General features: G+C 34.0%; 1 long non-coding RNA gene across 1 annotated transcript in view; it reads left to right on the forward strand.

Annotated features, from left to right (window-relative positions):
* Positions 1–17,789: 17,789 nt before the first annotated feature.
* LOC145663588 (uncharacterized) overlaps positions 17,790–24,009 on the forward strand; it is a 135,061-nt gene continuing 128,841 nt past the window's right edge. Inside the window, exon 1 of the long non-coding RNA XR_014127190.1 lies at positions 17,790–18,057. This is a non-coding gene — a long non-coding RNA (uncharacterized LOC145663588). The remainder of the gene's footprint in view (positions 18,058–24,009) is intronic.

A 24,009-nucleotide genomic window follows, 5' to 3' on the forward strand; every position in this document is an offset into this window, starting at 1 on the left:
GTATTTATTTATTTATTTACTTATTTCATTCCTCATGTTTGTTCATGGGAACATGATAATTAGAAAACCATTCTCGCAGGTACAATTTGATATTCAGGAACATTCAAGGCAAGAACAATGAAGTTTGGGCAGATACAGAACATCTTGTGAAATTATTTTGCAAACAACAGTTAAAAATTGAACTTAATTCTTATGAGATCGAGAGAGCTAATAGATTATCGAAAAGAGCAAGTTTATTGATAATAGTAAAGTTCGCGTCATATAAAAGAAAGTCGGAAGTACTAAAGAATGCATATCGATGTCGGGGTTGTCCTGTTATAATACACGAGGACTTTTCACCGGCTGTTAGAATGATACGTAAAGAACTCGTAGTGTATATGAAGGAAGAAAGATCCCGTGGCAAACGAGTAAAGCTACAATTTGACAAACTGTACATTGACAACAAAGGATATACCTTAGGTGATTTACAAGCAATGAAAACTGAAACGTCTTCAAGTGTTATCTTTTGGACACCAAACAACCAAGAAGAAAGTGATATAGCAACACTACAGCAGTTTCCGGCAAGTGACCCAGGGCAGCGGACAAGAGGACAAAGGGGTGCTGGCTCCAGTCACCCTCGGGGCAGAGGAAGAACCATCTGATGCCAAGTTGGCTCTTCAGGTAAGCTACTAACAAGTGAAATATTAGAATCAGTGAACTGCAAAGAATACACCACAGACAAGAGGGGGAACTTCCTAACTGCAGTTTCTAAATGTGGGCGGGGATCAACCATTATTCCTATTCCTGAAACTTCTATTGTGTTAAATAAAGGCAGAATTCTTAGAAATAACAGACAAAAGGAGAAGTGTACTCTCATAAACATTTATGTGCAAAATTGCAGAGGTTTAAGGACAAAAATGTCATTGTTCCTTTGTAATGTGTTATCGTCCAACTTTGACCTAATTGCAATCTGTGAAACTTGGCTTCAAAAGGAACACTATGATTCAATGATTCTCGACGATCACTATTATGTGTATAGAACAAATAGAGATAACAAAAGAACAGGAAAAACCAAGGGAGGGGGAGTACTGTTAGCAGTCTTAAAAAAGTATAAAGTAGTAATGATTGATTGCTTATCAAATGGATATGTAGTATGTCTGTTGATTAAAATGCTATGCGAAAAAGTAACTATATATATTATGTTAGTATACTTTATATCGGAGTCACCTATTGAAAAATATGAGGAAGTGTTCGACTTAATTGATTCAAAATGTCCATTAGGTTGTACCCTTCTCATACTTGGTGACTTCAATTTATCAGACGGAAATTTCAATGACTACAATAGTTATCTCAAAATTCCGGCCAAACTATAATGCATTAAAAATTTCATATCATTCAACAATTTACAGTCATTTAATAATGTACACAATAAGTTCGGTAAAACTCTTGACCTAGTTCTAAGTAATTTAGACCACGTAAAAGTCAGCAAAGAACCTTATCCCTTTGTAAAAGAAGATGAACATCACCCAACTTTGAACGTTGAATTACAATTGGATCGTGGATCGTCTAAAACAAGCAAAATCTAAGCGAAATGTGACGGGATATAATTTTAGAAAGGCAGATTTAAAGAAAACTTTACACTGAACTTGGGCGGGTGAACTGGGACTACCTTACAGGATGCAGTGATGTAGTCGAAGCTGTTAAATGCTTTTACGACACTATATGTAGCATATTTGATCACTGTGTTCCACAGAAAACAAAACCCCCGCAAAACTATCCATCGTGGTTCACGTTGGGTATAATTAAGAAAATTAAATCGAAAACATATCATCATAGGAAAATAAAAAAAGAGGCAGGGGAATAAAAGTTTCCATCAACAAGGGTTCAACAGATTACGGAGAGAAATTAAAAATGAGGTACGGAATGCGTATAAGAATTTTGTATTAATGTCCGAGGCGTCATTAGAACAAAATCCATCCGAATTATGGAATTTTGTAAACAGTAAAACACGGCATTTAAATGCTGAATTCTTATCTAATAATAGTAAAGAAATAAACAACGATGACGAAATTGCTAAGGAGTTTGCGGACTACTTTCAGTCTGTATACAACAAAAGTAAAGACAATACAACGGAACAGTCAGTGTGGGTAGATTACGGTCTAAATATACTGCGTACCATATATCGTCAATAGAAATGCAAGAAATATAATATAAAAGAAAGATGAAATCCAAAAGAGCGGTAGGTCCCGATGGAATCCCAAGCTATATTGTAAAAGGTTGTATAGATCACTTCCTAACACTGTTGAAAATCATATTTAACCTGAAAATTAAATCTGAAAAATTCCCTAAAGAGTGGAAAACAACGAGAGTTTCACCTATCCCGAAATCGAATAAGAGAGAAATTAAAAACTATAGGCCCATCTCAATCCCTTGATAAGATTTATGAAACAGTCTTACACCAGCGGATAATAGCACACGTGCGGCCGTCTATATCAGAATCACAACATGGCTTTCTTAAAGGCAGGTCAACGGTCACAAATCTTACTCTAATATCTACCTTTATAAGTAAAACACTAGACTTGGGGGAAAAAGTAGATGAAATATACATAGATTTCGCGAAAGTGTTCGACAGCGTAAATCATAATAGATTGCTCAGCAAGCTTAAACAATTTGGCTTCGGCAGCGAACTTATTGATCTATTTAAATCTTACTTGGAAAACAGAAAACAATTCGTCGTGTACAAAGGTTGTAAGTCTCAGGAGTATGTCAATTATCAGGGGTGCCACATGGGTCAAATTTAGGGCCATTGTTGTTTTTGTTATTTATCAATGATCTACCGCGGAGTATACTAAACTCTCACACGCTGATATTTGCAGATGATGTTAAAATATTCATGGCAATAGAAACATTAAATGACTGTAAAATGCTTCAAAATGACTTGAATGAACTGATGGAATGGTCCAAAGAGAACATCATAAACGTGAACATTAGCAAATGCAATGTAATGTCCTTTACAAATCGCAAAACCCCTCAGAAATTTTCGTATAAGATGAATAGCATCACTTTACCAACCTCGGATAGTCAGGGACTTAGGGGTGGTGTATGACAGAAATTTCACATTTAACAATCAGATAAATCACATGATTGACCAGTCGTACAGAAACCTTGAATTCATCATCAACATCAGTAAAGAATTTAGTAGTATTACCGCTATCCGAAAGCTATATGAACACTACGTTCGTACAAAACTCGAATACGCAGCCACTATATGGAACCCTCACACAAAAACAAATATAAATAATATAGAAAAAAATCAAAATAAATATCTAAGGTACTTGACATATAGGGAGATACAAGTATATCCGAAGACATACAATAGTCAATCTTTAAATTAAACTTTAATACATTAAGTCTAGAACAGCGACGAATAATGCATGATATGTTGTTTCTGTACAAGTTATTTAATATCGACTGAACCGATTTACTTCAAAAATTTAAAATACGCACTCCTACAAATGTAACTCGTCAATTTTCAATTTCTTTTACTGCGACAGATTACACACGAACGCAAACAAGAAGTCACCAGTATGGAGATTTTAGTACAACCTACATAGGTTAACAAAATACACAATAGATTTGGATATTAGTAGTAACAGCGTAAGTCAATTCAAGGAAGTTCTTTGTAATATAATAAGAAATAATTGTAGATGAAAGAACATTAATGATATTGCAACCACATTATAATTATAAGTGTATTATAATATGAATGTATGAATGTGCGATAGTTGCTTAATACATGTAACGGACACTGTAATTGGGTTATGTAGCCTGTTGTGTCTAGAAATAAATAAATAAATATACACATGAATAACAATGTGCTACTACATATTCCTATACTATACCGAAATGTCCGTTTATAAGTTTCGTCCATGTTTGAGAATAAAAAAATATCATAAAGTTTGATTTGGCAACGGTGATCCTCACTTGGCCCCGATATTGGTTTTGTATATAAGGCTTAAGATACATCAAGATTATCGCTTAGAATAATTTTATCATTTATCTGGAATAGTGATTAGCGTAGTTTGTTTAAAACAGGTAATGCTATTGTGTGTGCTAAACTTGAATTTAATGAGGCAGTAATATAATCGTGTTTTTCTTCTCACATAAAATCCAGTACATTAAACTGAGGTCCCTTCGAAAAATACTTTACAAAAAATTTAAAGGGTTGCACTCATATAAGAAATAGTATGTGAAAAACCTTCTGCATAACATATATTAAGCCTCTATGTTCTTCGTGAAAGATATTCATGCAGGACCTTATTTACGAGTGAGCCAACATCGGCCATGGCCCGGGACGGCAAGTTTTAGGGGCGGGAAATTTTGTCGAATCAGTGTTTTTTGTATTCTATTGAAGGAAGTTTCAGAAATTTATGCGCATATGGACATGACATAGGATTTTAACATTTCCAAATATCCAAGTAACAAGAAACTACTTATCTAGGAAGAAGTATTTAACATTTTCTTTATGAATTTATATGTATTATTGGCTGAAATGCTCCGTTTTCAAAGGGGGAGAATTAGTTTGTGGAAAATACCTACACCCCTTCTTCCTTAGAACACGTACTTCAATGAAAATGTAATGATCAAAATCGGTAATATCACCCCCTTCCTAATCCTGCTCCTCACTCTTCATGCCTTCAGAGTTGCCGTCCCCACGCGTTCGTTGAAAGGAAGGGAGTGAATGGAATAGAAAACGAACAACAGAGCCTTGGGCTTTGGTGCAACTGTTGATTTCTAGGCCAGCTGACATGATGCACAGATACAATAAGATTTATGAAATTTAAAAGTAAAGACATGAGTTAAATAAATAACGAATGGTAACGCGCGTCCTTTCTCATGTCACCTGACTTACTCTAGGAGATTAGGTTTCATGCAATTTCGGCGTTGCTGTTCCCACATTCTCGTTGAAAGTAAAGGAATGAGTGAAATAAATAACGAAGAGAAATTACTTCGGCGTTGCTGTTCCCACATTCTCGTTGAAAGTAAAGGAATGAGTGAAATAAATAACGAAGAGAAATTACTTCGGCGTTGCTGTTCCCACATTCTCATTGAAAGTTAAGGAACGAGTGAAATAAATAACGAAGAAGAATGCCTTTGGTGTTGCTGTTCCCACATTCTCGTTGAAAGTAAAGGAATGAGTGAAATAAATATTGAAAAGCAACACCTTCGGCGTTGCCGCCTTCACATGTTGATTGAAAGTAATGAAATGTGTCAAATAATCAATGAAGAACAACACCTTGAGGTTACCATCCCTCTCGATTCCCAGACCAGCTGACAGACATAAGAAGAAGAAAGTTAAGAGTAACGACTTTGCCGTTCCGTCCCCACACCGTAGAAACGAGTGAAATAATGAACAGCAATGCCTTTCAACATTGCCGTCGCCTTGCCTTCGTGTTAAAAAAAAAAAAGTCTCTGGCGTTACCCCTGTCAATTTACGAACAACGTTGAGCGAAATGAATACTGCCTTTGCAATTTCCCCTTTGTTTTATTTTATTTTATTTTTTTAAGTGAAATAAATAACAAAGAACAATGTCTTGTAAGCATACCCTCTGTCAATTCTCGGGTGTTGCCAAGTAAAACTAATTATGCAGTGAAGAATAACTTCTTCGGTGTTGTCCCTTTGGAAATAGAAATGTGTGAAATAAATAACGAACAACGCCTTTCACATTGCCATATCCATGTCTTCGTGTCAATGAAGAAATGAGTTATAACAAATAAAAAAAGTAATCCCTTCGGTGTTTCCCTCATCAATTTCCCCAGCAACGAACAATAAAATTTAGAACAAAGAGCAATACCTTTGGCATTTTTCCTTTGAAAACAAAGAAAGGAACAAGGTTGCCCCTGACGAAAACAAAGAAACGGCGGAATAAATAATAATAAACAAACCCTTCGGCGTTGCTCTGTCGATTTCCAGGTCACCTGACATAACTGTTCTTCCCTGAACTTTGGCTTAAATGTCATCGAGAGTACCACTATTCATCTCAGCGACCTCGAAAAGTACTCATTCAACACTAATATCGGTAGATTTTTAATTAGTTTTACACTTATTCTCCTTTCCGTTCCCTAGGAGTAGTAGATGTGTCTTATCTCCACAGTATTCTTTTCCATATATTTAGTTCAATTTTTTCCAGATGTTCTAGTCATGTTGTAACATACACACGTAAGTGCGTACATTTTTATATAGATAGATATCCCCCTTTTTCCTTAAAACGGAAATTTTCAAAAATGCTGTGAGCTAAGTACATTTATTTCTTATGAGTTTATATACCAAGTTTCATCTTTCTAACTTTACGTGCTCGTGAGATACTCAATTTTTCGCATAAATCATTATCCTCTCTCTCTTTCCCTTAGGGTTCTATTTACTCAATTTAATGTCATATGATTCTTGGAGGGGGAGGGACTAAGGTTGATAATCATAACCAATATGATTTCGATTGATTCAGTAGTTATAGCATGATGCTACCGGACAGGTACTCACATTCGCTGTTATATAACAGAAATTTTCTCTTTTTCCATTGTCGACACGGATACTTCGATATATTTTCAAAACTTTTCCATTGTTGATTAACTTGTAGACATACCTAGTTTTCAGAACTTATTACTCACTCACCAGCACAAAAAAAATAAAATAAAATAAAATAAATAAATAAAAAATAAAAAAAATAAAAAAATAAAAAAAAAAGAGAAAAAAAAAGTGATCTTGAAGCTTTGCTGGCGTCTACTATTAATCCAATGTTCTCGGGATTGCTGCCAGAGTAGGTGTTGCTGTGCTGAGCTTTCGTTACCATACAGCGGCAACATCTTCAGAGCTATGTGTTGAAGTGTGCTGGTCGTACAGATTATATAGTGGTCTTTAAGATTCGCTGTGTTCCTATTGGTTGTTTTAGTTGGCCAATGGCGTGCTCTGATTTTGCTGGTGGAAACTGCTCTCTGATTGGCTGATGGTTCTTTTCGTACTGAGAAGCTGGAACCAGATGTCAGGTAGATGATAACCTTCGTCTCTGTTGATGGATGGCTTGTATGTACAGATGAATAAAGATTCATGTATTTTCCTGTCCCAGAACTGTTTACTTTTCTTTAGTACTTCAATTTGGTCCCACATGGCCGTATGATTGTATTGTATGCAGTGTTCAGCTATTGCAGATTTTTCTGGTTGTTTAAGTCTGGTGTGTCGCTGGTGTTCTTTCATTCTGTCTTCAATGTTCCTTCCTGTTTCACCTATGTAAGTGGCCACGCCTACTCTGGCAGCAATCCCGAGAACATTGGATTTAAAAAAAAGTGGTTTATTGTTGTGACCAATTGATGTGGCAATTTGGACATTAGTTCCAGGCCTGGTCAGAGTGACTTTAACGGTTGGGTTACTGTGAGGTGGAGGGCAATGGGAAACTACTACTCTATTTTTTCCTAGTTTGTTAACAGAAAGAGAAGAATGGAGCGAATTAGCTGGGTCGAGCTGAAAACGAATGAGAGGGTGTTAGAAATGGTAGGGAAGAAAAGAACAATTTTAGATATTAGGTATTAAGAAGAGGTAGAGAAACTGATTGTAACATTGAATAAAAAGGAACTGTGTCATGAGGGATGAGATAGAGGGTATGGTGGCAGGAAAGAGAGGGAGATGGTGAAGGAGATTACAATTAATGGACGATATCAAAGTAGAAACATTGTACGTGAAGACGAAGAGGTTAGCGGAAGACCGTGGAGCATGGAAGCTCTCAGTTGCAGCATGTTAATTGTCAATAATGGCAAAATACCTATGATGATGACGATTGTTATGACAAAATTGTATTACCTTTGAGTTTGGTTGAATCATCAGCTTGGTGTCATGATCAGTTACTATCTCAAACTTTCTATACCAGTATTTATTGATTTGGGAGTCGGCATTTTTATGACCGGGCGTCCGCAAAGATGTTGAATACGGCCCTGTACTCATGTATGCATCTGAAATATTGGGTAGTCTTCTGCTGTTTCCAGAAATGCAATGTAGGAAAATTCTTTTTTAGTTTTAAGTCAGAATTTTTACCTCAAAATTTCAGTTTACATAGACAAAATTACCTGAAAATTCTATCGAAAGAAGATTGTTTGATAAAAATATTAACATTTGTAACAGTTCAATAATAGTTATTTAATATAAAATTATATAACTAGAACAATATTTTTCACATATACTGTTAATAGTGTGTATATACAATAGTAAGAGTAAAACAATTCCCCAGTAAAATTTTAAATTTTATTCGTTAATTTACTTCTCAAGTAAAAATTATTTTAAGAACATTGTGCAGATGGTAGAACATTAATCTCTAGGGACATGCAAAATACCCTATGCCGTAAACGTCACCAACACTTAGTAGCACACTTGCCAGTAAATGTCGATCGTCGATATAGCGACGCGTCGAAGGATTGCCGCTAGTATGCCACTGGCGGCAGAGTTTCTTCGAGTCGAAACAGTTATCTAGAGTCAGGATATTGAAGTTACCACCGCGTAGCAGCGAGGACTTCATTTTGGTCCACACTCCTTCGATTCGTCAAGGAGAATCGCGAAGGGACCAACACGAACTATCGCTAGTGATGTGCATACGGTTATTATTATATATTATTTTTTCCTGAGAATTGTTCCTAAAGTGAGCTCCAGGGGTCAAAAGTAACCCCTGCCTCTACATCATCAAGTGAAAAATCTTGAGATGAGTGTGTATAATTATATGAATTTAGATAACAAATGTCGCCGATCACTAGAAAGTGAATATGGGAGAACTATGAAATAAATAGATGCGCGTCATTTTGTTATACAGGTAAAATTAAATGGTGGACGCATTTTACCTGATCCCAAACGGTTATCGTCGAACATACACGGTTAAAGGGGCACTCTGATTACTCAAAATAAAAAGACGTTAACGATTTATCCCTCTACAAGGAATGTTTTCTTCACCGTCTCTCTGACGAAGTCGGAAAAACACGTGCCTAGTAATCATAAGGTTGATGATTTGCGCCTACCACGGTGTACTTTTATTTTCTTTTTCTTTCTTTTCTTTTTTTTTTTTTTTTTTTTTGAGTGTTTGTAGATTTACCTTATTATAAACAAGTCACGCATATAGGCGATTTAACATATTTTGGGGGAGTAATTTTGTGGTTCATTGCGTTTCGTCCCGTCTCTGCTGCTGGTGGTATAATTTTCAAAATGGAAGTGGGGCCACCACAGACCGTCGCTGCGCAGCTTCCGATTTTTGGCGAGATGTCGCTAGTTGCCTATCGGTGATCCACTGACGCTTACGGCATGGGGAAGTAGTGAATAGCACCGTGTTTGTAATTTTCCCGGTGTTCTCCTATTTTCTCCCCGTATTGATTCCATAAACTCTTTCTATATTCTGGTTTTCATGTACGTGGTTCTGAATTCGATTCCCGATGAAAGAGCACAAAAATTTAATTTCATAATCATTCTTTTTCTTTAATTATCCCTCTCCTTTAGCTTAAAAGACATAATCGTGGGTCGTTAAACTATAATTACCATTTCATTTCATACATTCTTCCATGATTTACTTTCATTTATGGTCCATTTCCTTCAACTAATCGTTACTCAGTATAAGTTTTGATGTAGGTAATGGGCCGCGGTGGCTCAGTGGTAGAATGCTCACCTCTGACGCTTAGGATTCCGGGTTCAATCTCAACTCCCGCCAAGTGGGCTTTGTGGTTGGCAAACACCATGTGCGTGGGTTTTCTCGGGTTACTCCCGATTCCTTCCATTTTCGTCATTTCACTATTATAATCCATCTCGTTTTCACCGTCTCTCTCAGCCTCGATGGGACATTAAACTAAAAAGAATAATAAAAAATGAGTAAATTGAGTTACGTAAATACTGAAATCTTTAGTATTTTTAGAAGATCATAAAGAAAATAAACTTTTCTGATTATTGAAATATCTTAATGTAAAGTAAATAATGCAATTTCACAGTAAATAAAATTTATCACGTATATTAAACATCTAAAATTACAAAATTTGTGAGCGGTTTCGAGGTATTCCTTAGCATGCCTAAAGAAAACCTGTTACTACATAAAATACATAATGTATGAAATTTTCTACTTGTTCATCTTGTAGAATAAAGTGATAAGATAAGTTTGTAGTTCGATAATAATATTTCCTTCTGTTTTTTGGGTAGAGAGAAGTCTTTGGTATGTACTTCTATGTAAGATTGCAAATAAACACTCAACTGACCAATTTTGGATGCGCTGACGAAGAAGTAAGCAATGCCTCGAAACAGTTTATATTTTTGGATTTTAACGTGTGGAAATTTATATTGACTGTTAATAGGTATGTATCCTATCGTATCAATTAGAAATGAATGTAATTTCACCTTAGCTCATACAGAGAATTATCAGATGATGGAAGGAAATGACTTATCAATTGATTATCCTAAACTAAATGAAAAAGATCATCTTTCTCTCCTCAAACTTTCTTTTCATCATACTTGTTCAAACTATCTTGATAATTAAATTTTGTTAAGTTGTTAGCAAATGCCACTCTAGCACATGTTTCTTTATTATTATTATTATTATTATTAATATTATTATTATTATTATTATTATTATTATTATTATTATTATTATTATTATTATTAGTAGTAGTAGTAGTAGTAGTAGTAGTAGTAGTAGTAGTAGTAGTAGTAGTAGTAGGAGGAGGAGGAGGAGGAGGAGGTGTACCGTTCATGTAAAAAGCTGCTATCAGTTAAAATAGAACACCAACGACTCCTGGATTTGCATCTTTTATGATATGCTTTCTTCCGTAGCCCATTCCATGTATCTGAAAGAAAAATCTCTTCCATGCTTGTTTGTATCTTGCTACAAGCCTTGAAATATGATCAAGAACACTAAGTTATTTGAAAATAGTGGCGTTCCTAATTGGTCTCCAGGTAGGGTTTACGAATTTTTATTGTTATATTTATCTTTAGAACAATAAGAACACGGTAGCGCACTGATCATAGAAAGAACTGGTTCTCTATCGGAAGACACAATGTCAAGTATGACATTAGTGAACGTTCAGGTATTCTCATTATAGCATATATAAGTGGATCTCATGAAACAATTTTCATCGCTTTTATTGGGAAATTTGAACCTTAACACATTCGACACTATTTCCCAAGCTATTTAAGGCAAATTTCAAAGCTGTTATCTTCATTGGACCATAAATGAAGATGATCCTGGAGTGAATGGAATCCTACCGAAGGAGGAACACGAACAGTCATCCATCATTAGAAAAAAAAAAAAAAAATGCTCCTACCTCGCATTCCGAACGCTAGAATCATAACATACTGTTTCAGAGCTTTTGTGGTTCATTTTTTCAGTATTTTAGTGATTACTATAGTACCAGAAGATGAATTGGAAAAGGATAACAGAAGTCTTGAAACAGTGTCTTCTTATGATTATCGTATTCGGGATGCAAGCTAGGAACTTTTTTTTTTTTTTTTCAATAATAAATATGCATCAAATAGCTTCTGTAAGTGAAAAGTCACCAACCTTAGACAAATTAGGCTTCCAACAAAATACGTATTGCTAGCCAGTTAAGAACAATAGAGGAAACACACAGAAAGAACGTTTGAACAGCAATTTGATATAGGATTCAAAAGTGCAGCCTAAATTTAGACTACCATAGCTTTGGAACTAAAAGAGTTAACTATATATTTCATATCCATATATGAAAAAAAGTAAAAGTCTATTAAATACCAAATTTCATCAAAAATGGATGCCTTTGAAAAATGAACACGATTAATATTTTTCCTTCTTTAAGTCAGTAACTCAAATTTGGAACCAAATAATTTACTCAGTATTAAGGAAGTTTTAAAGCCTATGTTCATCCATGTGGTGTGTGAAAAAAGAAAGAAAAATAGGCACTTACCCCTAACTGACGTTTAGTTCGAAAATATCTTCTGTTTATATATTCGAAATTAAAAAAAAAAATTAACAGTAAAGAAAGTTACTTCCAAATAGTGATTTTAAATATTTGGAATTTTGAATCGACTTAAACAAAACTATTTTTTTTTTCGAAAAGATTGGAAAATCTGACAAAAAATGCAGTTTTATTTGTGTATCATTTCTCTCAATGTACACTCATGTCCAAAATGATTGTCGCATATCTATAACTGTCTTCTTGGGACAATATAATTTGCAGGGTACTTTTAATACTGATACTATGTGTATAATCGGGAAATTTCAAATTGTGGTAAATTATTCTGGTGAATTCCATAGGGAAAGAATTAAAAAATGAAAATTAGAATGAGTAAAACAAAATGTTGCTAAATGGACAAGCAAGTTTTATTTTGTTTTATTGTTCTTATCTACTGCTCTTTGACATGAAATATGCCACATACATGTTTTTGCCGATTATACTCATACTAACATTATAAGAAATACCTGGCGAATTATATTCCTATAAAAACATATTTGTAGACATGTACAACGAGATACTTTGTATCGATTGATAATTACCTGTATTTTTGGGCAGAAAGTGCTTCTACATAAGCACTATACCTGATATAATGTTAATTTAAAAATAACAAAAGAAGAATGTTTTTAATATATGTAAGAAATATACATTATTGTATAATTGGTTGCTAGGTAGTTGTTTATAGAGACATAATTAACATGTTGGATTGCAAAACAGTTTGTGTGAATATACGTTAAAAGAGAATCAACGAATAAATTATTTACTACTCATCATCGACTTGTAATTTCAGTATAAAAGGTGAGAATACTAGTGGATATAATTACGGAAGATATTTTAAGGTGTGAACAATTACGGCCACTAAAGATTTACTTATGTTATTAGCCGAACCAGGGTTGGCGACCACCTTTGGTGAGTCGTTGTAAAATTTTGGTTTACCTCACCCGGGAGCTTTGTAAATTCATATCCTGAAGTACAAAGTAAGGGGTGAATTTACTTCAGTAATAAGGTTCATGTCTACGAACTTAACTATACTTAGGAGTGGTAAAATAATCACAAGAAAAATTATGCTCGGTGAGGCAATGGAGAAAGAAACTGGTGACAGTGGTAACGACGAACAAAATACAGCTCCTGTTGTACCTGAAGTGTTGACATTTGAAGACAAAATCTTAATGGCTTTACAGCGACAAGAACAAAAGTTAGCCCAGATGTCGGAAGAATTAAAGCATACGGTTCAGCAGAAATCCGAGGAATCCAGTAAACAGTACGAGGAATTAAGTAGACGGTTGGAGCAAATAGACCAAAATTCAGAAGATACGAAACAATCTGTGATCCAGGCGGTGAAAGACCTTACATTACAATTTGATGAAAAGTTAAAAAGAGTATCAGAAGATTGCCAGGATAATTACAACCATGTAATCCAAGAAGTCAATTGTGTAAAAAAGGATTTGGAAGTAATAGAATCTTCTGTACGGCAACAAAAGATTCAGGTTACGGATAATTCTAACCAAATACGTGCGAATACTCAGTGGATATCTACATTACAAGAGGAAATTAGGACGTTGCAGATTAAGGACAACGCATATTACAATAACATGACTAATGATCGTTCGGAATTCCCTTGTTCTCAAGAGATGACCTCGCATTCACCCGTAACAGATCAACGTGGACCTCATATTATCTCATCTTCAAGTAATCCATCCGATGAGGACATTATTTTGGAAGGAATTCATTCAAGAAATAAAGATGGGCGGAAAAGAGATGGTGGAACCACAGATAATGCAGTAGGTAAAAATTGTCACTCAACACGAACACGAAATGGTGAAAGGAAGGTAAAGTTAAGTGTAAAGATGAGTGAAATACGTGCTATGAGTAAGTTTAGTGGTAAATGTAATGAAAATGCTACCTCTTTCTTAGAAAAATTTCAAGATGAGTGCAATATAATGTGTATAGATAAATCGCAATATATGAAACTAATCCCTCATTTATTACTCCCACCATGTTCTTTATGGTTTAAAGCAGTACGAGATCACATCAATACATATGAGGAATTCAAAGCAGCGCTGATTGCAAATTACGAAAATGATTTTTTGCTTGCAAACAGAGATGCCACGATTAGAAACCAACCTTTTAATCCTCGTTTGCACAAATCTGTTGTCGATTTTGTCGTAAATACATATAACGAATTAAAAGTCGTAAATCCGTTGCAATCGGAATCCAGAGTAATTGCATCAATTCGAAATTTGCTACCGTTTAAACTACAACAGATCCTGTTTTCTACCCAGTGTATGAGTCTTAATCACCTATTAACGCTTGTCCAATGTTATGAAACTCAATACCACGCTCAGAATCATCAAGCAGGATTAGGCAAAATTAAAAACAATTCAGATCACCTTGTACCTGTTCGGAATCTAAATATCCGTAATGCAGACAATACGGAATATAACCTAAGTCGAGCAAATTTCAACAATCAGAACGGACAAAATAGGCGAAGATATGTTGGGAATACACCTAACCTAATTAATCGTGACAATAATTATGTCAGATCACTTAATCGAAGTAGACTCAAAAATAGTCGAAATACATGGCGAAATTCTAGAAATACCGTAAATCCTATGGATAGACGTAACCATAGTTCAAGAGATGGCACTTCATATCAAAATCAAGATAATGACGCAATCCATGTACAAAATAACAACGCGGAACATAATCACGATTGTGCAGTACAATGTACTTTATTAGAATCATATGCAGGTACGAATTTAAATTGACTGCAATTGATGAAGTAAGGGTTGAGCCCATATCAGCTATAGATTCTTATCAACATTTATTTTCAAATTTATGTGTTAATGTTAATAATGAAAACAACCCTTATGACTTTTAGATACTTTATCATGTCTGTTTCAACAAATGATAATTTTCAAATGATTTTAATTCTTTCTTGTTAATGTGAAGAATTATAATTCAATTCGTAATTGATTAAAAGCAAAGGTTATTTATATTATATTGATCTGTGTTGAAACTTTGTTGTCAAAGGTTATGTTAAATATAAGATTCATTCTATTAAGCTAATTATTCGACGGCTGTCTTTATGAGCTACCTTATATGTTATTCGAATAAGATCCTTTTGTATCATGACGCCTTATTGATATAATGTATATTTTAAAATATCATCTAACATAATTACTATATAATGCGCCCTGGAAAGATCAAACATCTTTTTCTTAATATGATCGTTTTTAATAATGATTGAAACTATTGATCATTGTGATTTATGTTTTAAAATGTAATTGACTTTTACAATTTTTGACTTCGCACCCTTCAGTGATTAGATTAATAAGCGACGACGTTTCTATAATAAAAGATAAATATTAATGAAATAAAAGATTTATTATAAATGTATTTCTATAAAGGAAGCTTAATAAAGTTATATACGAGGGTCGATCAAAATGTAAAAGGACGTAATTAATAGAATATCATTATTATAAACGGACCAGTGGTTCTTAAATATAAAAGCCAAGCTCGCTTGTAACTTTTATATTCAGTCCCGTCGTCGGGCGACATTTTATACAACGAGATACTTTGTATCGATTGATAATTACCTGTATTTTTGGGCAGAAAGTGCTTCTACATAAGCACTATACCTGATATAATGTTAATTTAAAAATAACAAAAGAAGAATGTTTTTAATATATGTAAGAAATATACATTATTGTATAATTGGTTGCTAGGTAGTTGTTTATAGAGACATAATTAACATGTTGGATTGCAAAACAGTTTGTGTGAATATACGTTAAAAGAGAATCAACGAATAAATTATTTACTACTCATCATCGACTTGTAATTTCAGTATAAAAGGTGAGAATACTAGTGGATATAATTACGGAAGATATTTTAAGGTGTGAACAATTACGGCCACTAAAGATTTACTTATGTTATTAGCCGAACCAGGGTTGGCGACCACCTTTGGTGAGTCGTTGTACATGCGACAATAATTTTGGACATGAGTGTGCATTACATTAATGGACTTTAAATTTAATACTTCCTGCTTCAAATTCGGTAGCCGTTGGATGCAGTCCTTCTAATTAACAATAATGGAAATGAATGAAGAAAGAAATATCGTGATTCAACTTTCAGATCTATAAGATTCTCTTATTTCTGTTGATTCAATCATTACGATCTTCAAAACTATTTGCAGTGGCACCTTGAAATTTTGCAGAAATAATCTCATTTTACCCATATTGCATATAAGATGAAAGTTTGTGAAATTCACCTCCTAAAGGAGAAGGATGAAGCCTTGATAGGTTTTCTGATATTCTTCAGATCTCCGAAACTACTAAAACTTCGAAATTTTGTAGAAATAATATTCTGTATCCTAGAGTCCAGGTAAAATGAGATTTTACGAGATGCAACTCCTAAAGAATAAAAAGGGGACCTTGAGAGTTTTGTTACTGTTCTTTAGATCTCTGAAAAGATTGGGTGTAGATCTTTAAAAATTTTGTATAAATATTCCCCATGAAACTTGAATTGACAATGAGACTTAGTTTTATGAAATATGACTCCTAAAGAAATAAATGGGGGTGTGAGTTTCCAGTATATAATTCCAGTGAAATCGAACTTGCATCAATAGCCATTTTGAAGCCACTAAAAATTGTATATGTCTTTCAAATACTTTCCGTAACATAAATCTTATACTTCCCGTGCTAAATATATTCATTCTGCTAGTTATAATATTATTGATACTGGGTGTGAAGATTATTATGGAACGCACTGATTGTTCCTCCTAAATCAAAATATTTTCATCATTTGCCACACTCTATCTGACGAATATTCTGTATTTTAGAACTTTCCGAATTATATTAAACTGGTGCTGATAAAAGGCTTTGATGTTTGGTAGGAAACTCACCTCAACAACTCAATACAGGGATGGACTAAGGTCACGCATCTAACGTCATAAACTCAATACGCGTCCAGCAAAAATGCTGAGTTAGCCAGACAGTGTGTAATTGAACAGGGTCATATGAAATTGCACCATGGAGAACACATAATTGCGAGTGAATGTTTATGTTATTAGAACTTCTAACTGGGACAGCAAACTGATAATAATAATAATAATAATAATAATAATAATAATAATAATAATAATAATAATAATAATAATAATAATATAACAGTGTGCGTGGGTCAGGAATGGGAAATAAATGCATTATTCGCCATTGGTTTGTAAAATATCGTTCCGATTACTCAGCATTACAAAATGAGAGAGTCGTGGGCATCGATCAACATCATTTTCGAATGAATTCCTCTGGAACAGTGTGGAAGCGGACCCTCGGAAAAGTATTCGTCTTATTCCAGACGAGTTAAGTATACACCATACTATTGTCGTCTGGCAATTCCGTGCAATCGGTAAGGTGCAATATTTGGACTCATGGGTGCCACAAAGTTGACACCAACAAACAAGAGTAGCTATCTGGTGGTTTTAAGTTCTCTCAGTGTAAGAAATAACCGTGAAAGCTTCCTCCATCGGATTGTCACTTTTCATGAATAATGGACATGTTACGATAATCGTAAACTGTTATGACAGTGGTTAGATTTACACCAAAGTCCAGGATGGTTCCCTAATCCCGTACAAGAAGATGTCGCTGATATGATCATCTGTGATGGTGTTGATACATAATATCTTTCTCTATCGAGGCGAAACCATCACTGCGGTTCGTTACAATGGTGAACGCGACAAAAATGTTCCACAAATTTACCCGAAGAAAAAATATTCGAAAGATATTTCGTTCTCATGTTGCACGATAATGCACGAATAAAATATTGCTCAAAGGACGTTGGAGACTTAGCATGAATTTCAGTATGAAACCCTTCCTCATCTGTTCCATTCTTATGACTCTTCTCTCATTGACCACCATCTCTTTCAGCATCTCGAGCACTTGTTGGGAGGGAAGACTTTTTCAGATGTTCGAGCGTCAATGTATAGCTAAGGATTTCTTCACATCGTAGACACCAGACTTGTTTCGACGGAATCCAATCGTTGGCTGTGCTATAGCAAGTGTGTAGTTGCAGACGACGACTATTTTGATTAACCAGGTATTAAAGTTTTCATTTTTTCTTTTTTACCTTTGAAAATGATCCACTTGGAGTAGGCATTTCATTCGCACCAATATAGTAATTTTATTCCATCTAGTTCTTCATTTGATTTCTCTTTTAAGAGATCAATCTAAGGACATTATATACATTGTGTTTGAAAACAACGCCGACAATATTTGGTATGTGAGTCCTGACACAAAGATAAGACAAAAAAAAAGGGACCAATTTGGGTGCAAAATGCTTCCTTTCGGCACTATGATCAACCCAAAATTTATCGTGAAAATTTATCGTGAAAGAACAGCCGAACTGGAGTACAAAATATCGGATCGAAGTCGAATAAAAGAGAATATCTTTTCTTTTTAGTTACAGATTCTATTAATGCACAATTGGATGTGGTGCATGGGTAGTGCAAGTAAGAACTGCAAAAGAAACTGGAGAATTCTTGGGGTATTTTAAATTTTAATAAAATACCCCAGGAATTATCCAGTTTCATTGGGGTCACCCTTCGCCACCCATGTACCACATCCAATTGTGCATTAATAGAATCTACAACTAAAAATAATATACATTTCTTTTACTCGATTTCGATTTGATATTTTCGTTTCCAAGTTATATCATTTTGTTATTCGTATTTTTCGATCAATATTCGGCTAATCATAAAGCCGAAAGCATTTCTACCTCCCAAAGTGGTCTATACTTTTTGTCATAGCTAGGTGTTAGAAATCACCTCTTAAACGTTGTCGGTGTTGTTACGAAACACCCCGTAATCGTACACGATCTACAGATCTCATTCAATCTGTATCAAGCTTGGCAAATAAGATAGACCTTGATATGCTCAGTAAGCACATTAAATTTTTTCCTGTACAAACATTTGGATCCCGAGTTATTGGCTGTTTTAAGTTGAGGTTTGAACTTAGTCAAATTTTAGAGAAAAACATCACTATTTGCTTTTGAGAACAAGAGTTTGCGGGGAGAACATAAAACAAATCTGTTAAGTGTTAAGTAAAATGCAGCATTTGTTTATAGAATTTGCTAAAATCAATGAAAGGCGAATTTTTTCCCGCGATCGGGAGATTAATTATTAATTATTCAGTTAGTAATATCAAATGGAAAGCTAAAAGAAACAATTTGTGCGCTGCACACAAACTATCGCTTAGGCCACACACTTATTGAAAGAATAGTGATATTGAATAAATTACGAGTTTCTAGCCAGTGTTTCATATGCAGTTTAATGTTTGTGTCTTTACGAGCCAGAAAATAATTTATGGTTATTATTCGAAATTAGAAGGAAGTACTAATCTTATATTCCCCCCTTCCCTCAAAAAAATTGTGCTATATTAAATTAATTTTCGAATCAGTTACTAACACTTTGTCCAGTAAAAACTTTAGTACTCCAGAAGTGAATGAAATTCTCAATCTTCTTGAATGTTGCCTAAAATATAATATTTTCTGATTTGAAGGTAATATATGTCATCAAGTGGAAGGTTTGATTATGGAAAACTCCTTATCACCGTTGTTAGCGAATCTAGTACTTCTTAAGATTGAAAGCAGAGTTTTGAAAAAAACGGAAACTTGGTACAGGTTGATTTTATAGATATGTTGACGAAGTACTTTGTTGTACAAGGATAATTCACAACTGGATTACTTATTAAAAGAATTGAACAATGTTCACAGCAATTTGAGATTCGCCGTTAAGAAAGAGAAGGACGGCAGTCTTACTTACAGACTTTAAAATAAGAAGGCATAACAATAAGTTCATCACCAGTGTCTACCACAAATCCACAGCCAGTACACAGTACATCCATTATAAATCTGCACATTGAGCAGGTATCAAAGCTAACATTTGAAAGAATTTCTTTTTGCGTGCTATACGTCCTACTTCTTTAAAAACAGATTTACAGACAAAGATTGAATACCTGATGAAACCGGGTAGTTTGAATGGGTATCCAGCTTCATTATTAAATAATTGCTATAATCAGGTTAGAAGGAATTTAAGTTCCGATAAACCTAAAACCGACATAAGAGATAAAAGATTGGTTGTATTGCCTATTTTTTCCAGATTGATAACTGCATTAAATGGAATCTATACACAATACTGTTTTCGTATAACTTTAAAGCTCTTCAAAACTTTATAAAAGAATATTACCCAATTTAAGAGGTATTACACGGATCCCAATAAGAAATCGGGTATTTATGAAATAAAATGCAGTTGAACAAGAGAGTTATATAGGCAAAATGAAAAGAAATCTAAAAGTCTGAGTAAAGGAGCATATTAGAGATTCAAAAGCGGAATATCTGGTGACAGGTTCATCGAAGCATTTAAAAGAAACGAAACACAGGGTAGAAGATTCAAAACTTTTATTTGGAGCTAGGAATGAAGTAGAGATACTGGTTTTTCAAAATGTATTTATTCATTAAAAAAAGGAAAATAAATTAAATTTAGACAAGGGATAGTTAAGTGACGAATGGGAGGCAGTAATTACAAAATTTTCACAGCATTGGCATGACAATAAAAATAATGACCTGAGTTTGCAACCTTTCAACAAGGAACAAGAAAGACGCACAAATTGACTAGGCCATATTTTAGTTTGCATCGTCTTCATCTGTTGATCACTGACGTACTTGACAAAGTGTTTCCGTACAACACAGCTCTTCCCTTGGTAACTTCGTTCCATTTTTCTCTGATGTTTCTGTTCTTTTTCTTCCTGTTTTTAACCCCCGTGACCAAGACTCCAGGGGAAAGTCGAAAGCTTGGAAGCTCAAAGAAAATTCAGGAGTTATAGAAATCTGTAAGTAGAATAATATATTAAATTATTTCTACTCTTTCTGATATTTTCATCAGTAACACTTCTCCCGCTGCTGTGCTTAGTGTTAATTCTTAGGGGAAAGGGGGGTTCATTCTTGAACCATTCAAGTTGAGAATATGAAGAAGAACCTTTAAATTTTATATAGTTAGTAGAGTTTTGCACACATCTTCACCCTAGGGCTTCTATATTTGAAAAAGGAATCATAAGTATTTATATTGTAAGCATATTATTTACAAGATATATCACTATTAACGGCAGACAATTCGTGCAATATTAAAACACACATGTTCTCCCAACTTCTCAAAAATATTTACGTAAACATTTCTTACATCCACAATCTTCTTGCAGAAAATAACTAAAAACAACTTCTCTGTGAACATTTTAATATGCAGTGTTCTTTCTTAATTAATGAAAAATTAAACGCTCTGTAGCACAATCACTAATTGTCTAATATTTTGCTATTTCAGTAGCTTATGCTCAGGAAAGAATGCTGTTTGTGCTCCAAGAAAACATCATTTGAGCAACATAAATAATAATAAAATAATAATAGTAAAGAATTTATTTTCATTAAGCTATACATAGCAACAGACAATATAATAATAAATAGAAAATAACATGAATACTCTCAGTTGTCTCTCGATTGTGCCCTTGAGGCTAAGCAGGGCTCCCAACTGCCTTTTTTCCTATCTTTTCCTATATTTTGGAAATCTGTGTATATTTCTCCTATATATGTCCTATATTTTAATCTTGTCCTTTATTTCCTATATTTTTCAGTGATTGAAATATTAAAAATACAAGCCAAGGGCAGTTCCAGTGGCGATTTAAATTGCTTCTTATTAGCAATATGCTAAATGTGTCTTTTTTTTTTTTTTTTTTTTTTTTTTTGCTGAGGGACTAGTCACTAATCCTCACTATTATTTTTTAAATTTGTTTTTTTCTTATCCTCCCATGTCCACTATTTTTTTCTTTCTTTTCTATGTACTTATTCTTCCCCAATGAAGTTTAGCTGAGGAACCTTGCCATGCTCCAGTTTCGTATAACGCAAACTGTGTTAGCATTTTCTTTCAGCACCCGCGTAGTGTAGTCGCTAACGCTCTCGCCTTCGGTCCGAGCGGTCTCGGTTTCGATTCCCGGTAGGGGCACTCGATCGAAAAAGTGTAAAACGCTTTTTCAGGCCAGCCATCCTGAATGAGGTTTTGCTGGGTTTTCCTCATTCACACCAGGCAAATGCCGGGGTGGTACCTAACTTATAGGTCCCAGGCCGCTTCCTTTCTTCCTCAATCCTTTCTTTTTTCCCTTTCCCCGGATAGTGTGCTCGCCGAGGGACGTCATCTCTCAAAAACGTGAGGGACTAAATGCCAAGAGCCCAGAAATCTAAATCCTAAATTCTAAACCCTTTCTTTCAGCAGTGTGTGCAGCAGTATTGTAGAAAATCCAATAAAATGTTTTTGTTCTTGTAGTTAATCAGGCAATTGTCAACATACCTAAAATACCTAATAAATTAAAATTTTTCCTTATTCAAAATGTTTGTTTCGAAATGGTTAATAACGATGTTAATAGAGAAGACAGAGATATAAATATATATCTTTGATCATAAAATAGATGTTATAATGGTAGCATTCGAGTAGTTTGCCGATTTTATATATGATAAGTTCCGAAACTCTGGGTTTGCAACTGTTAAGTGAGGTTTCGGCAGATATGGTAAATTCTATTATGCGGTGATTTTAATATAAACTAGGGATTCAAACACAATCCACGATACATTCTTCTTCATATTATTAAGTTTCAATTTACGTATAACAATATTCGAATCAACTCATTTCTGCAGTTCAGTTGACAATATTTTTACAGTTCCTTATGTAAATAGTTACAGATTTCAAATTCTAAACATGGCATTCAATAATCACGTAGGACAGTCCTTATATTTGACATGTTTCTCCAAAGATACCCTACAAACTGTAGGTGTATTAGGGAAGGGATAATATATTGAATACAAAATGGCGAAATTTCTCTATCTGCGTGAAAACAAAAATTTGATAAATGACAAAAATGTGAAAATTAACGTAAATGATACGTACAAATATTTTATTCATAAATTTAAACTATTTATTTACAAGCGCTTTCCCTTTGTCTAATGGAAAAATAAATAGCATACATAACAAAAGGTATATTACAAATGACATTAGAATTTCCAGTATGACATTAAAAGAGCTGTTCAATCTTAGCAAACGTACAAATAACTAAGAAACTCTTGAAAATTATACATCCATGTACAAAAGAGTTCTTTTGTGAAGCCAGAAAGAACTATTCCAGCAAAGAATTGTGGAACATAATAAACAATGAATTAGGAAAACCAAATGAAAACACAAAAAAAATATTAAGTTATGTATGAAAAACAACTATTCGTAGTTTTCATACTGCAAGTGACACAAGTAAACTACAGCTGCTCGAATATATTAGTAGATCATTTTTGTTTACCGCAACTTTCCCACAAGAGACAGTGGAAGTAATATGTAAATTTGAAAGTAAAAGATCTTCAGGAATGGACGAAATTTCACAGTTTCTTTTAAAGAAATGTACTCATCATATCATGCCTCCTTTAGCGAACATTATTAATGTTATTATCTCAAGAAATCTTTCCTGATGCATTCAAACTCTCGATCGTCAAAATTTTGCTTTTAAAAAAAATGTTAAAATGGTATCATGTAAACGACCGCTAAGTGTCATTAAAAAAAATTGCAGAATGTTTTTATAACAGGGAAGTTACTGTGATATACTAACATATCAAAGTATCCATAACATAAGATGATTAAGAAGTAAACCAGGAATATATGGTGATATTTTAAAACAATTTGATCATAAAGATCATGATATACTTTAAGGTAAAATAGGAAAATTTGTATTAAGGTTACTGCTTTAGAATGGTTCAAATCATACTTGTGCAATAGTAAACAAGTCCTGCAAATTCTTCATATGAATGAAACAACTAAAACTCTGAAAAAAAAGAAAGAAAAAAAAACTTGAATGAACAAATAAATAGAAAAGGTTTTCCACAAGGTTCAGTTTTAGGACCTATATTCTTTCTTCTGCATCTTAATGATTTATCCTTAAGTATAGAAAAGGCAATATGCATTTTTTCTGATGA

This window comes from Thermobia domestica, chromosome 11 (genome assembly GCF_964235325.1).
Source record: "Thermobia domestica chromosome 11, izTheDome1.hap1.1, whole genome shotgun sequence".
NCBI lineage: Eukaryota > Metazoa > Arthropoda > Insecta > Zygentoma > Lepismatidae > Thermobia > Thermobia domestica.